This window comes from Tenebrio molitor, chromosome 9, assembly GCF_963966145.1.
Source record: "Tenebrio molitor chromosome 9, icTenMoli1.1, whole genome shotgun sequence".
In the NCBI taxonomy this organism is placed as follows: domain Eukaryota; kingdom Metazoa; phylum Arthropoda; class Insecta; order Coleoptera; family Tenebrionidae; genus Tenebrio; species Tenebrio molitor.
Window position 1 is genome coordinate 13,023,645 of NC_091054.1, and position 16,120 is coordinate 13,039,764.

The following is a 16,120-nucleotide window of genomic DNA, read 5'->3' on the forward strand; positions in this document are numbered from 1 at the left end:
TCCACAAATCGCCGCGGGGTGCGAAGTGGCGCTCGTGTACCTCAGCGTGAAGCTCTCGATGATAAGAACACCAAAGCTGACATTATGTCCCGTTTGATCTATCGTCACCTCGAAGGCGCTTTATCGATGTACGAGCACTCGAAAGCTCGACTTAATTGCCCCGATAAAGCCCCCGGTTAATAGCACGGAGCGCTACCGGACGATGATAACACAGAACAGCTAATTTGGTGATGGGATTTGAGACCCATTGACGCATGGTAAGTCGCGGTGTCGGCGACATTGTCCGGACGCGTCCAGGTGTTTGCCCCTGAATAGAGATGTTAGATAGTCGTGGATCTTCATGCCCCTGTGTGCGTGTCGTCAATGGAAGGGAAGCGATATATCTCCTGTGGGGAGCGCGTCAAAAGAGGAATGAATAACAATTAACGAGACACAGGATCGAGCCCGGAACGGAACCTTGCGGCAGACACAATAACGAAATCAAAAATCTATTATTAATTGGTCGATCTCCCATTTCAATATAATTTATGTAATAATTAAATAAAGAAAATAACATTTTGACCGCTGTACACCGAGATGTAGCCGTCACGCGTCACAACAACCAGGTTCCGCGAGTGGAGCCTTGCGGGACGCACGGTTGACTTGCTTCGAGTATTGGAGATCGTTAAAATGATCGATGCACCCCTGATACGATGACATTGACGGATTCTTCATTTGTTCTCTCGCGAAAAATTAATTAGAATTATAGAAACAATCTTAGTACGCCCCGCAGCAAGCTTAACAGAATGATTTCGATTGTTTTAAAGATATGGTCAATTAAGAAAGCTTTTTAGCCAATATTATATTTTTATAGGTTCGCCATGCCTACTTAGAATCTTAACAATATGCAATTGTTTGGTTGTATTTTGTTTAGTGGGATTCAATCAAAGTGTAATATATTTGTTTCACGAAAGATTCATCACCTGTCATTGGTGACACGCTTTGTCATCTATCACCACGCCCCAGGATAGAGTTTAATGGGTCTCGGCGCTTCTGGGTTATTAATAAGGCAAGGTTACAAGACTGTTGTGACGAATCACAGACTTTAAAAAATTTGCTACAGGTTCAAATTAGATACAGTCTACAGATAATAGTGATACTACTTGGTACTTTGTGCTGTCCTTGTACCTTTTATGGGAACAGATTTATTGAATAAAAAAATAGATTTTTTGGAATCTCTTTTTCACATTTTGGTTCGAAAACATAGCAGAAAAGTTGGAAAATAATAAACTTCTTGGTTTTTAAGACAAAAATTTAAAGTTCTCAAAATGTTGCGCTTGCAGATCCATTGTCTTCGTTAATGTAAATCAACGACCACAAAAGGTATTGAGGATCATCTATGGAGAATCTGTCAGCAGAAAAAGAAACAAATACACATCAAAAAATTTTGTAGTCAATAATAAAAACAAAAGCTTCAGGATAAGCTTTACACACAGAGAATTTCAGAAATCCATAAGGGCTCACTGAGTACGTCTTTTACAGCGCACTCACTGGAACTGAAAGCTCTACAAACTGCAATTCCTCTTCGTCACTTTTAAATTGTTGTTTTTGTTATTGTTGAATAAATTTGTGTTTACATTTCTCTACAGACGCACCAAAACACATCCGCCAAGTACTCATAATGTTAACAGGAAATATGTATGGCAGATCAAATGAAAAAATTAGATTTGACAAAAAATGCAAACAAACATTTTCTGTTTATTTAAATAGGTTAAGAAATAGTATATTATACACCAAGGTGAAGAAGTTCATGATTATAGCCAGAGCGCCAAGATTAGAGCCCGAGGCGTGCCGAGGGTTCCAAGGCGCGAAGGCTATAAGGGACTTCTTCACCGTGGTTTATATACAATTTTTTCACTACTAGATACGTTAAAACCCTTTCTGATAATAATTATTAATCAAATTATTTTGTCTGATGCGATGATCCGAGTTCTCATTTTTCAACGGTTGCTATGAAAATCGTCTATGTTAACCAATGAAATCAACGAAAATCTTTCGTTGCTAAGTGACAGCTGTTCATATATATGTATGACAAGAATATTTTTCAAAAAACACTTGTAATTGTAAATTACATCTCATCATTTAGATCTAATCATTCATGAGAGCATAAATACTGTAAATTTACAAGAGAATTTAAACAAAAATCTAATGCAATTGCTGCTAAATCTATTACCATAGAGATCGTTGTTCTAATACATAGTTGCTAAATTTAATTTAGCTGTGACTAAAAAAGTTAAACCTTATAAAATGAGCAAGACAAAATCGATCAAAATGCTATACTGCTTATCTGGATATAAATTAAATTAGCTTCTGCCTTATTACTAGATATGTTTATGACGCCATAGAATGGATCGATATAATCAGATGATGTTTCCACATGTATTCATTAATAAAAATTGTAATTTAAATGACTGTTTGGACTAGTTTTAATTTGTCTCATGTTTAAATTTAAAAAAAAAGAAAAACATGAATTTCAAAAATTAATTGTTGTTTTCTAATCTTGTCGAATTGATTTATATTTATTTAGGTAAAAAGTCCACATATTTATTGTACGTAAGTACAAGGTCATTATAAATGATTGTCTCATCGCAGCAGGCGTTGGTGACGTAGATGAATGTGCCGCAAGCTTCATAACATGAGTGAGACTAGTATCGCCGATAGGTGGCGCTACTGGCGGTAGTCAAAATTTTAAAATGTCGTTTGTATGAGCGTTGTTAGGGTAATAAAAAAAATAAATTACATTTTAAAATCTCGGTAATACGAGCGTTGTTAGGATAATAAAACAAAATTATTTTATCCATCCTTGCTGTTAAAGTGGCACTTTATCTACTCTTACGGTTAAAATGCTACCTGATTTCAATAGATAAAAGCACATTTTAACATCTGCTATAGAAAAAAGTTTTTTGTTTTGTTTTGCTAATCATGTTTGTATGTATGACTATTTAGTGAATGTGTTGTGAATTACGAGTAGTTTAGTTACAAAATAAAAATATAAAGAGAAAAGCACGGTACTTTTCTTGTCGCTACGTGATTGATTGGGTTTTACCAATCAATTTCAAAAACAATTAATGATAGTTTAACAGATTAACGATTAACCTATTTTTATGATGTATTCGTTTAATTTTTCGACGAAATATTACTCAAGTTCAACCCTTGCCTGGCAATATTTTAATTGTTTCATGTTCGCATTAGTTGCTCAAAGACAACAACAACAACAACGACAAAGTTTCTAGAAACATCCTTCGGGCCAAGGATGCAAGTCTTTTCGTCGATTTGTTCTCGTTCACCTGCCAATAAAAAATAATTACAATCTTTCCGATTAGAGCCCTCGTGATCATATTGTTGATCCACGCACAAATAATAATTTCTATTGGTGATTAAATTTATTATGTGGACTTCCATAACACCCTGTATAGATGTCCAAAAACTTCAGGATTTGATAGAATTAAATGTACGAATATTTATTTGTCTTCCTGATTTTTCCGGCTATCGAAGAACCTGAGATAATACTCGTATGTTTGCTTTAATGTATTTATTTTGTATGTTTGTGCACTCCTGGAGCCTTAAATACCGAACCTAGTTCGATGGGACTTTCACTGAAGGGTAGTTCATTTATCCAGGAATGACACAGGATATATACAGGGTGTCTCAAAAATGGCGCCCAATCTCCTAAAGGTCTTAAAGAATAGAATTCTGGTAAGGTAAATCTCAATACAAAATTTGATCAGACCAACAGATTTTGTATAACTTGCTCTTAAATATGGTGATTTCAAAGAGATGTATCTCCTTTGTTACCAAATTTTACAGCTGAATTATAAATTACTTTACAATTTTACAATGTTGCCAAATTTGCTTATTTTAAAATGTGTATAACTTGGAAACTAGCCAAAGGAAAAAAAAATCACAACGAAATTGAACTCAACTCTTCAAATAGTTTAACCCCTCAAGAGATTGGGCGCCATTTTTGAGACAGCCTGTATATGACACCGCGCTATCTTAATAGCTTGTGGAGTAGTAGGTACCAGAACTAATAAATAGAGAGAGTATGTACATTTTCTCCCTCCCCAGAGTTACTACGCCGTTTATCATTAAAAATATTTAATGTAGGTATAATATTAATTGTGTACTCTATTCATTCTGTCGATTTTCCAACCACTCACAATACTTAAAAAAATTGTAAAAAACGTTGCATTGACAAATCAGTTCCATAAATCTGCTTACGAAGGATACACTTCTGGCAACATTACAATAGGCAACAAACCATTATAATTTTATAGATAGTTAAGTTCAAAACAGAATAAGTGAATGCTAAGGATGGCTTCATCCACGTAAAAGCAGAAAAAAAAATTAAGTCATAATCTTGAATATGATGCAGACAAACAATTGATGATTGTAGCAAAAAAGTCCAGTGTGACTCAACACTAGAGAAAACTTCTCTAAGCAATGCAAAAATCATATCGCAAGAAATAGAAATTCATTAGTTCGATTCCTTCATTTCAAAAATACTTAAAAGTAGCATTTTAATACTTGTTCATTAAAAAAATGCATAAACTAATCTGGTCACATTTGTACAGTTTTTTTTTACAAATTGCAATTTGTGATACAAATAAACCCTGGCTGCGATCTCTTAGACCCGGTCGTCGTCACTGGCGACCTTCCGCAGAAGCCCTAGTCCTGTATCCCGGTAACAAGGCAATTAATGGTCCCATTGATAATGAGCTAATTAACCTGTTTGTTACGTCACCTCAAAATCGAGCCTTTGACAGTATACAGCTTCCCGCCCCCCGCCACTGTGACCCCTCACCTTATGCCCCCCTCAACAAAATCGAATCGTCGACGGTTTAATCCCCAGCTCATCTCAAAATAAAATAAATAACGACAAATAATTCGGTGCTCCCCAGGTAGAATCGCCCACACTCCGCTATAAAATGACGAGACATCCGCCCACGGCTGCCAACATTTTACAATCATAACTAACTAAACTTTGCCTTGCTTCAATGAAAATTCAATTATCTCTAGCTGTATCTGAAGCCACATAAATTAACCATTACAAAGCCGACCAAACGAGTTGGAAGCTTGCCTCGGCCCGAGACGAATCGACGCGTACAGCTGGACTACAATAACTTCCCCGTGTTGTCACGGAAACCAAAACAATCGCGCCACGTTCAGGGATATTTGTCTAAAGCTCAGGACTTATTCCCGATCGAATTAAAGCGACGTTCAACGGGGCCTGTCATGGTTTGATGGGAGCGGTGATATAGACGTCAGAAACGAAATTTTAACACAGTTAGTTACCTTCTTGTGGAAGCTTTCAGAAATTAGTAATCGATCGGCAAAAAATCTTCAAGGAATAAATTCCCAACACAAACAATTTACATTATTCCAACAAGGTGGAAACAAAATGCTAAAATGCTACTTTTCAATCTGTTAGGACGGTTTTCTTCCAGATGGACCTTATTTCTATGGGTCAATTCAATCACACGAGTAATGTTTTTGCAGACGAGATCCGTCTAGAATTTAGATGTTCACACTTTTGTATTATCCTTTGTACCGTTCTCACAATCAGACTTGTCCGAGTATTGACGGTTTCTTTGCAGTAAAGTGAAGAATTGAAGTGCTCGTACTTCTTCCCCCTCTTTTAGTAATTACTGTTGTAACACCTACGTAATTTGTCCATAATTTTCCACACGAGATCTGCAATTGGACGTTGAGTTGACGCAATCTATCTCTTAGACTCTTAGAGTATGTCGATTGTGAACGCACGTGATCCCTACAGTGCGTTCACAATCGACCCTTCAAAGCCAACCTTGAGGATACATTTAAATGAACGCACGATATATTTAAGGTGATTACGGTACCACTCACAATTCTACTCGTAATCACTACTTCCTAAGTAGACTTACAATCACAAATCAGCGCTTATCTCATATGAAAATATTAATTTCTCAGATTAATTACGTGTCGCTCTTTTTCGTGTGTGAGGTAAGATTGTTCTAGGAAATTTTGTCGATTTGTCAATTTTATTAATCCTGTACCGTGTCTTGTTTCGATTAGTTTGATAGACGATAACACTGTATTTTATAAAAATACATTATCGGCACAAAGAAAATTAATGCAGGCATTAACAATTTGTCACGAAGTGTATAAAACATAATTTCTTTTATTACAAGATTTGCCTTACTTCAAAAAAATCTGTTTTGTCAGTGTTGTGGCGGATAAGCTTACTTTCTGGTTCGCTGCACTGTGTTATGGAAATATTTTTTTTTGTAAGTTACAATACTTAAATATTTTGTTATGTTATCATATTTTTCAAATTTGCGAAAAATTCTATGTGCAACAAAACATTTTAGGAAGTTTTTGATTGTTACTCTTTCCATTACTCATTGCCGTCTCTTTCCCTTTAAAATTAATTTCAGTTTGAAAAATACTGTGAAATTTTAGTGTATTATGTAATTGAAGATCCAAACTTCCATTTTAACGACTTATTGTTTTTTTATTTACAGCTTCTCGAATGTTTTAAATCTTCCCTGTTACTCTTATCTTTTTCATTTCCTCCTCCACCTTTTTTTCTTGTGATATGTTTCAAACTTTTCAAATTCCACTCTAAAAAAAATCTCTGGTATTTTAACCAGATAAACCTCTGTATTTATGATGAATTAATTTTGTCTGCTCTTTCATTATTCGATCCATTAACAGCAACAAATCAAAATTATCCCTTTTCTATGTTTATGTCAATTTTATGCAACAGAATTATTTAAAAAACAGATTTTCCTTTTTAGTTAAAAATTTTCCCAGTAGTAGTAGTCTCAACCAAAGCATCAAATTTTATTTTTCTTAAATTTAGAGAAAATTCTAAATACAAACAGAATCTGCCAATTTTTGAATAATCTTGTCATATTAAATTAATGGTTATTTTTTTAAATTCTGTTCACTTCCTTGGCACTTTTTACATTTCAAATTACTTTTTTTTTAATAATATACAGGCTGTCCCAGAACTCGCTCCCCAGAGAAATCTTTATGAAAGGAAAGAAATAATCCCAAAGAAAAATGTTTCTATCTTGAACAATATTCAAAAAAAGAACATTTTAATTCGACCAATCAAAGCGTTTTAAGCCATCCAGGTTCAGGAGCGAGTTCTGGGACACCTGTATAATTTTATCTTGTAATACATACTACGAAACGTATCACGGAAACGTTAGATGAACTATAAGTATAGATGGATTTTGACCTTTTTGTGATAAAATGTTTCTGATGTTGGTGCTTTCTTTCTTTCTACTCCTCTTCGCATTCGTCTTTATTCAAATTTTTGAAAAATGACATTTAAAATCAATTGAAAATGTAATTAATATTCTTAAGACAAAAACCCAAGTAAAATATTCTTATTCATCTTTATATGGGCTTTCCACATTGTCTTGTTGATTAATTGCAATTAACATATTTAAAATAAACTACCTCATAATGTCTCACTCTCTTACATTCCATATTATAAAAATATTTGCCAACGTTTTCATAATTTTCTCATTGATTTTTGCGTGTATAACTCTACATCTTTTTCCTCTCTGCTTTTCTTCCGATGTCCCCTTTGTCCGAATTAAAAAAATTGTAGCATTTCAAAAATTAGTTGAATATTATTGTTAACAAGAAAAATTAACTTGTTTTTCCGCCAAAAATCATCGTAAGTGAACTACATATTTTGATTTAACCTATTTTTAATTTCTATCCAATTATGTATTCACTTTTGTTCACTGTTCTCTGTCCCACAGTTACTTATTAAAATTTTTAAATTTCACTAATATCACTGTAAAGAAAAAAATATTTTTTTTACATCATTTTCATGTCCTTTAGTATTGTACCTGCAATTTCTACATTTCGAAATTGTAAGCATGCCATATAATTAATTTTTGTCACACATTTGTTATGTACTTAGAAATTTTTGTTTTCCAAATTTAAAGAGATTTTTAAATAAAACATTTTTTTTAATATAATGTTTGTAATTTGTTTCTAAATTAAATTTCCTATTGTTCCTATTGTATTTGATACATTCCAACTGAAACTATGTACTTTTGAATTTTAAACACAAATATAAACGCTTTTAAAGATCAAATTGCTTCTTCAATCAGAAAAACTTAACGAAATTTTCTAAGTTTGACTAATTTATTAATTATCATTATCGAAAACAACTTTTATGGCAACGTCTTTGAACTGTAATTTTTCAATTTTCTTTTGTTTCATCTTGCAAACCTCCCCTTACACTCCGACTTCATACATCATTTACAGGGTGCAAACATTTAGGGTTAGCATCGCACATGTCCCATAATCAATTTATCAAAAACACATGTGATGATCAACTATTAAACATCTTATTGAGGATGTTCACTCGGCCGTACTCTCCACCCAAGAGGGGTAGCTCCGATCTATACTCCTCTCCGACGTATCAACACCCCCCACGACCCACCCTTAACAGCACACACCTAACACCCGACTATACCCGCTCTCCGAATTGATAAACACGGTAGCGTCCGGGGTGCTAAATGATCGCTCAATCAGGATCACCCCCGGCCGGCAGATGTTTCGCACCCCAACAACACTGGGATGCGTGTTAATTTACGTTTTTTCAGTGTAACTTTAGCTTGTTGATTGCTTTTGTGGATGTTTCGAATTAACAGGTTTTAGTTGGAACAGATATTAAATTAGTGGAAATTGCCGGAGCAGGATTGAACTCGGCTCGTAATTAGTTCTTCAGTGCCGACAACGAGAGCTCGACACGCGATCACGTGAACAACCCCATCCGGAATTGTATGACGCCGACTTGTACCCCGCGGATTTAATACAACCCCATTCAAGAAGGGATTTGAGGGCGAAAACGCAGAATTGGACGGTGCGGAATTGCCAACGGCCGCTTTCCTGGAATGACATTTTTAGACCGAGCTTGCAACGTTGCGACATCTTTGCATGTAATGTCTTCTGGGAAAGCTGTGGGAGTTCTTCATTCAAGTTTAACGTTCACGCTCACTTGCTTGGGCGGAAGAATGAGGAAGAGCAAAAGTGGAAATATGAGAAGAGACATGAAAAATAACGACACATCAGGTGAACTCCAGCAATTATTTTAAATACAACTAAATTTATTCGTAAATATTAATAAGAAAAATTTATTAACAGAAGTATAAAAAAAACAACCAAGATTCTTTCCTAGATCAATAGAGGAAAAAAAAATGTAAATGACCATGAGCCATTTGTGTTTGAAAATTATTTGTTTTGGGTCTTTTTTTAATAATTTCTCTTTTACAAGAAACTGTCTGACGGAGTTTGAAAAAATTTCAGAAAAACGGTGTAAGCTGTGTAAAACAGAGATCGATTCTTAGATTGATTCATATGACCAGCAAGTGTCAAAATCGAAGTAGGTCAGGAGCAGTAAGTGTGACTTGGTTCACCCCTCGCGGTCGAATCCCTTCTTCAGTTCCTTGCCCCCGATCCACTTGAAAACGGAATTGCCGCCACTACAGGTGTAGTAAAAAGTGTCATAAATCAAGCCCCACGAGTACATCATATAATTAGAGTCATTCTTCGTAAATGGATTTTTTGTAAATTGTGCTATCATGGGAAAGCGTCGAAGCTATTAAGAAGATGTGTCGTATCTGTCACAACAGCCCCGTCTTCTGGTATCCCCGACCCGAAAACAGAACCACCGTTGTTCCCTCGCCACGATAACAGCCCTCGAGTGGTCCCATAACCGTAATCAACCACTCGACGATTAAAACACCAACAACGCCAATTAAACCCAGGTGTTAAGCATACAACAAACATGTCCTATCTTCGGCGATTTTCCACGCCACTTTGCTACTTTGTAACAATTTAACTATCTATTATGCATAATCGCTGGCACGTACTGAATTGTCTCGACGCCTTCGGCTCTGTCACGGTCAATATAAACACGTAGAGTCAAAACACGGTGTTATCATCGTGGATGATAAGCTAATGACGCGACTTGGTAACAGTATCGACACCGAGAAATGCGATCGATGGTTATTTCTGTGACCGCTGCTTGTCGGAGGTCAGTGAATCCCGGGATTCATGATTGCCACGGCTGATTCTTGAACGAGTTAACGTTTTAAACCGTGTCAATTAGGCTGGTTTGTTGAGTCTGTTCGGGTTATTGCGTGTACGTGTTGCAGGATGGTAACGGGAGAAGGAATCGAATTGAGGATCAGGTTGCGGAATCTTCGACTCCCTGCAGAAGCTCAGAGTGCGACTGGGGAAAATGCAAAAATGTGGAGCTACCAAAAACGGCACTCATTCACAGTTTTAGGAGAAATATGTAGAAAGGAGCAAACTGAGAAAAAATAGTTCCATTTTCCTGACGAAATGTTCAAAATACTAATAGCTTTTATTTTTTGTAACGAATAAGTCAAAAATATTTAAAAATGAAATTAAAAAACTAAATCATTTAACATTAGTAACTTTTTTACTATTGGGTTGGTAGTATCTTCCGCGCTGCTTACTAGATTATCAAGATATCTAGAAAGAATGTCAACTTATACCTGCAACCATGCAACTACGTGATCCAAAAACGAACGCCAGATGTGACATTTCGGGGACTGTCACTGAACTGTCAAATGTCAAGTCGAACGATAAGAAAGTTAAACAAAATGTTATTTTTTAATAAAAATTGATACCTACAATGAGTAAAGTTAAACAAGTTTTGCAAGCTTTGCCAGCTTTGCCTCTTTTTGGCAAGAAAAACACATTCTTGTGATTAAAAACTACATGATTATTGCTTTCGTCAATGGTTTTTCATGTTCAGAATCAGAACATCCCACAGGACTATGAATTTTGTGTTGCTGGATTTTGAACAATAATTTTGTCCGCGTAAAGTTCCACCTCCAAATGTCATATCTCAGCGCGGGTTTACTCTGCCAAAGCCCCAGTGTATTTTTAAATTTTGTCAGTGCATACGTCCCTAGAAGGACACACAAAGGGATGAGACTTACAGGGATCTGGTATGCGAAAATAACGGGATGTTTTCTGTGGAAGGACCCGCACCCAAATGGGGCGTAGGAATGGCATTAGGTGCTAAGGTTCTTCGAATTAAATTTCGCTTTAAAATGCTACCATTAATGTATCGGTCACAAAAATGTTGCATGCAGATAAAGTCTTTTGACCCTAATGTAGTTCCACAGGCTTTACTCCACACTTGGAGCCATAGAAAATCCCCTTGGAGCTTTTCTAAGTTCTGCAAAGGAGAATTTTAAAAAAATTGGCTTGGTGTTGTCAGAATGCTGTCAGTTTGACAGTCCCTCGCTACTATGGCGACACCTGGCGACCTGGCACCGGTTTTGAACGGCAAAATGGCGTCGAGGTGCAATACCATTATTTCTAGATATCTTGTAGATTATTAAAATTTAAAGCGTCGGTGGCGTCTTCTACGATCACACAACATATCGAACAAATTCTTCCTCTTCACTTGCAAAACAATGATAATTATTTTCGGGGCCCTGTTATTATTACTCTTACCTTTTTGAATTGTATTCTTATTTGTTTTATAATAAAATTACGTATTTATTGTGTTGATGAGAATTAATGTTACAATTGCAAATGTGACGAAACGTCCATTTTGTTTAATGTGAACTGACGTTTCCGTCTGTCTACGTCATTAAATACCAACCTTACAATGCAATGCCCCTAGTTTCTGCTGCAAAGTAAAAAACACCGCGTGCGGGAAATTTCCCGCGCTCTGAGGATAACCGAGAAACATTTACTTTGGGCTATGAGTACAAAGTTCCAAGATTTAGATAATCATCTGAAGGAAGTAGCAAAAGGATAAGATTAAGTTCTACGGCTATAAGAAAATGAAGAACATGGTCTAGGAACAAACTCATAAAGTTGACGCAAGTTGCAAAAAACCACTTTGCATTTGCAACAGCACTTTTATGGCATTAGTCATTTGAAATTACTTTAAAACTGTACTTAAGTATATGGAAAATATTGAACCCAAACTATGATTTTCTGGTCCCTTTGTGCCTCTATTTGGTTCAAAAATATGAAAAAAATGCTGTTGCAAACGACAAGTGGTTTTTAGCAACTTGAGTCAACTTTATGCATCAGGCAGGTTCTGATCTTCCTAGACCTATCCAGGGAGGCGACCATTTGGTATTTCTGGGGTGAAAGATGGAATATATAATTTGGGTTAGAACGGCGTACAGTAATCATTGGTGGAGTTATGGTGTGCAGACCGCATGCGTGGAAAGTAAGTCACTTTTAGTATTCTTCAAAGACTGTTGAACAGCAAAGCGGAACACAAACGTTTGGACACAGAGATTCTTTTGGCCAGCGAGGTCTGCAGATTTATCGCCAATAGAGCGTTTGTGGGGTAGCTTGGTCGAACTCTTCAACGATTGCCTCAGGCGCTGACCATGCTACATCAAATTCAGGCAGCAGGGCTGGGAGCGCTTACCACGAGAAGACATATAATTTGAACCATGCCTCCAAGAGTTAGACTGTTCTAATAACCGCGGTAGACCAGGAATTATCACCACTTCATAGAAATCTCTCTAATGATAAATAAACCTGGTCTGGATGCCGTGCCCCCTTTATTATGCAGGGTTATTATAAATGATTGTAGTGCAAGTAGGTGTAAAAACTGAATGTGCCGCTCCATATAAACAACATCAAAATGATGTGAATAAGTGAGTACACACCGTTCACACACAGTTATATTGGATGCAAAACAACTCAATATTTTTGGATTCAATCGTTAATTAAAAAAAAAATAAATAAAATGCTCATCACCGCACTTTTCACCTAAAAAAATGACACTGACAGCGACAAAACTTGACAGTTCACATGAGTTTCATAACATGGGCATGGCCTACTTCGACTACAATCATTAGTACAACATTAGTACACCACACTAATTGCCAAAAAATAGCAACCCTAGATAAAATGCAATTATGGAACTTACAAAATTGATTGCTATGACTTGTAGCTATGCTATGTTGATAATAAATTTTCTGAGACAAAAAAATTACGTCTGAAGTAAATCAAGATTATACAATTTTGGAACCCACGCAAATGTAACCCGTAACTGATTTAATATTTTTTACAAAACAACACAAAGAACAATTTCACTAGTTAGCTCGGTTTCCAAATTAACGAGCTCTGAAATTTTGATAACGCATACTTTTACAAAGGTTGTTAATTATACCTGAATCAATTTGCAAATTGTTGTTTTGAAATCATTGGTTACTTTATAAGTTTTGTTATCGACGTACATTCGACGAACAATTTGTTTTTCGTAATATTTAGAATTGGGAAAGGCGCCGACCCATATCTACATGCTGGTATTGGTTTTAGAGCCATGTTGTTTGACAGGTACTAGATTAAACCAATTATTATCGCTTCTATTAAATCTTCGCCGGTTGATTCAAATAAAAAAGGGTACAATGTGGATTTGTAAGATATACTGAAGAGCTCGTCAATGTGAGAAGAATCTTGGTATACAAGTACTGATCGCACCCCAATCATCGACTCCTCCGCCAAACTACTAGCCTCGAAATTCATTTGAATCAATACCATCAAACTTTTTTGAAACCTTCTGAACGGAGCATCGTCGAAAACACAATTTATGTAAAGTTAGAACGTAAGGAACGGAACAACTAGACAGCAAAACAAAATAAGTATCGGGTGTTTTTTTACATTTCACCTCATAGTAGGCGTTGAAGAGTCGATTGTGAACGCACTATACAGGTTACGAATTACGGATCAGCTGTTTAAATCTTACGTTTTACACGAGTGGTGCGTTCACAGTCGACAATCCAACGCTTACTACGAGGTGAAATTAAAAAAAAAAAACACCCGATAGATATAGCGTGATCAACAACGACTGAGTCTGTTGACAATAAAACAATAGAAAAATATTGGTGTTTTTTTTTTGTTTCGTAATTGGCACTGACCGGATGTTTTAACTTGACACGACATTTAAAAAAAATTAGGTTATGTCGGCTATGTTTATGTTGTTACAAAAGTGACCCTTTGATGGTAAACGTCAAATTCGCCTTCAACTCTGTCAAAACTGACAACCGGAAATGCGTTTTGATTTCAGTGGTACCAAAATGATTCAAATTTTCATTGTTACCAACAGATTCAGTCATTCTTGATCACGTTGTACGGTCGATGGACAAATAAAACTGGGACACTTAAAATTTAATCTATGTAAATCAGACTATTGAATTGTCAATGTATTTGCCAGTGTCTATATAATATGTCATACCAAAGTTAACCTATTTGTCATAAAGCCGTAATTAAACGATGCAAATTTGTAAATTTTGACTTATGTGATTGTCATTTTTGTCCCAGTTTTATTTGTCCATCGACTGTACAGTGGCGGCCAAAATAAAGTAGGACAATGTTTTTTCGCTAATGTAAATTTGCTTGCCCTTTCTATGGTTACTATGAAAATATTTATTTATTTATTATAGTAATCCCGGTTTACAAAACTCAATTTTGGCTAAATTTCTTAATAAGGCTTGTCCTACTTTATTTTGGCCGCCACTGTACCTCATTAACATTGGTCTTATTCTATTTTCTAGTAGAAAAATCGTCCTTAACAACTCTTTTTCTTTTCCTGAAACGAGCGTTTTAACATATTTTTCCAATATTGTCATTCACGCCGATGTTTAGATTCCAACAGTAATCTGACGTCATATTAACATTTCAGCTGCCTTGTTGTCCTATTTATATTTCTTCGGTATCTTGATAAAACCCTTCACCGTGTGAAAATAAAAAAATCAATTCTTAGACTCAGAGTTGTAACATTTTTTCTATTAACATTTTGTACGTTTCCCAACAAAATATTTAGTGACAGTTTAAAAAGGTAACTCTTTCATACCATCCACGGTGTGTGAAATCCCCAAAATTGTATTGTTCCGAATAACACGACTTTTAGTCTTTTCGCAGTTGGAAGCAGCACCAATGAGTCTTCCTTCTCAAGAAATCAAAATTTTTGGACAGAACGGTTCTTATTACCAGAAAAAGAACGAAGTTGCGAAACATTAAGCCGACTTGGTGAAGAACAAGAATGAGCTTCTTTTGGAAAGAAGTGCACTTCTGAACACCTTAATTTTCTAGAATGTTATCAAGTCATCACACTCTTTATGGGCTCAAGAATTTACCAAACGTGATTTAAAGTGGTTAAGAATTATATATTACCGTATTTCTTCTTTTGGTTTCGTTTCTTTTTCTTTTTGTTGTACTTTTTCAGAACATTCCGGTCTGCAGACAGTTTAGGAGATTTACTTATTTCAACTTTTTGGAATATCCATCCTAGTTTCCATTTTCCTTTTCCTTATAATATTCTCTCACAATTCGTGGTAGCCTTTTCTAAATTTTAGTGCTTTATCCGTTCTTTACCAAAGTGTACCTTTATTGCTCTTTGTCGTCAGAACTTTTTAGTGTACCTTCTTACCCCTCGGTCACAATTAATAGTGTTAAACATATTCTGTTTTCATCCCCTCAGGTTGGTATTCGAGTATAATAAAAACTGTTAGTTAGTAGTATGTTAGTAATTTTGGCACATTTCTGTCTTCTTTCGTATTTTCCCAAAACGCTTTGCAAATAAAAATGCTGAAGAAATCAAAACGGTATCTTTCCTAATATCAGCCAAAACGCCAGTATTCAATAAACACAAATGACGGAAAAATTGATTGAAATGATTTTGTTTCATGTTAAATAAAGAAGCAATTTAAATACTTTAAAGTTTATTTATAACTTGCATTCAAGTTGTTTTTAAGCAAATACAACTTAGCAAAATAATTAATTTTGATAACGCGGTCAATTAAAATAAACGTTAACCAAAAATTGCGTGAAAACAAAACTAAATAAGAATGGTAAAATTTTAGTTGAATGAACACAGGTCGCCATTAAAAGTAAAATAAATTAAAATCATAATTGTAAACATTTATGACTGTGCTTGTGGTAATAAATCCGTTAAATAAACACGAGATTATTAATAATTAATCCCGTCATAAAAGACGCCGAAAGATATGTAACCAAATATACTCGAGGCTACCATCACTACGCAAGTTTC

General features: G+C 35.4%; 1 protein-coding gene across 1 annotated transcript in view; it reads right to left on the reverse strand.

Moving 5' to 3' along the window:
- The window catches only part of LOC138138315 (transcription factor hamlet-like), a 107,555-nt gene that overhangs the window by 71,257 nt on the left and 20,178 nt on the right, over window positions 1–16,120 (reverse strand).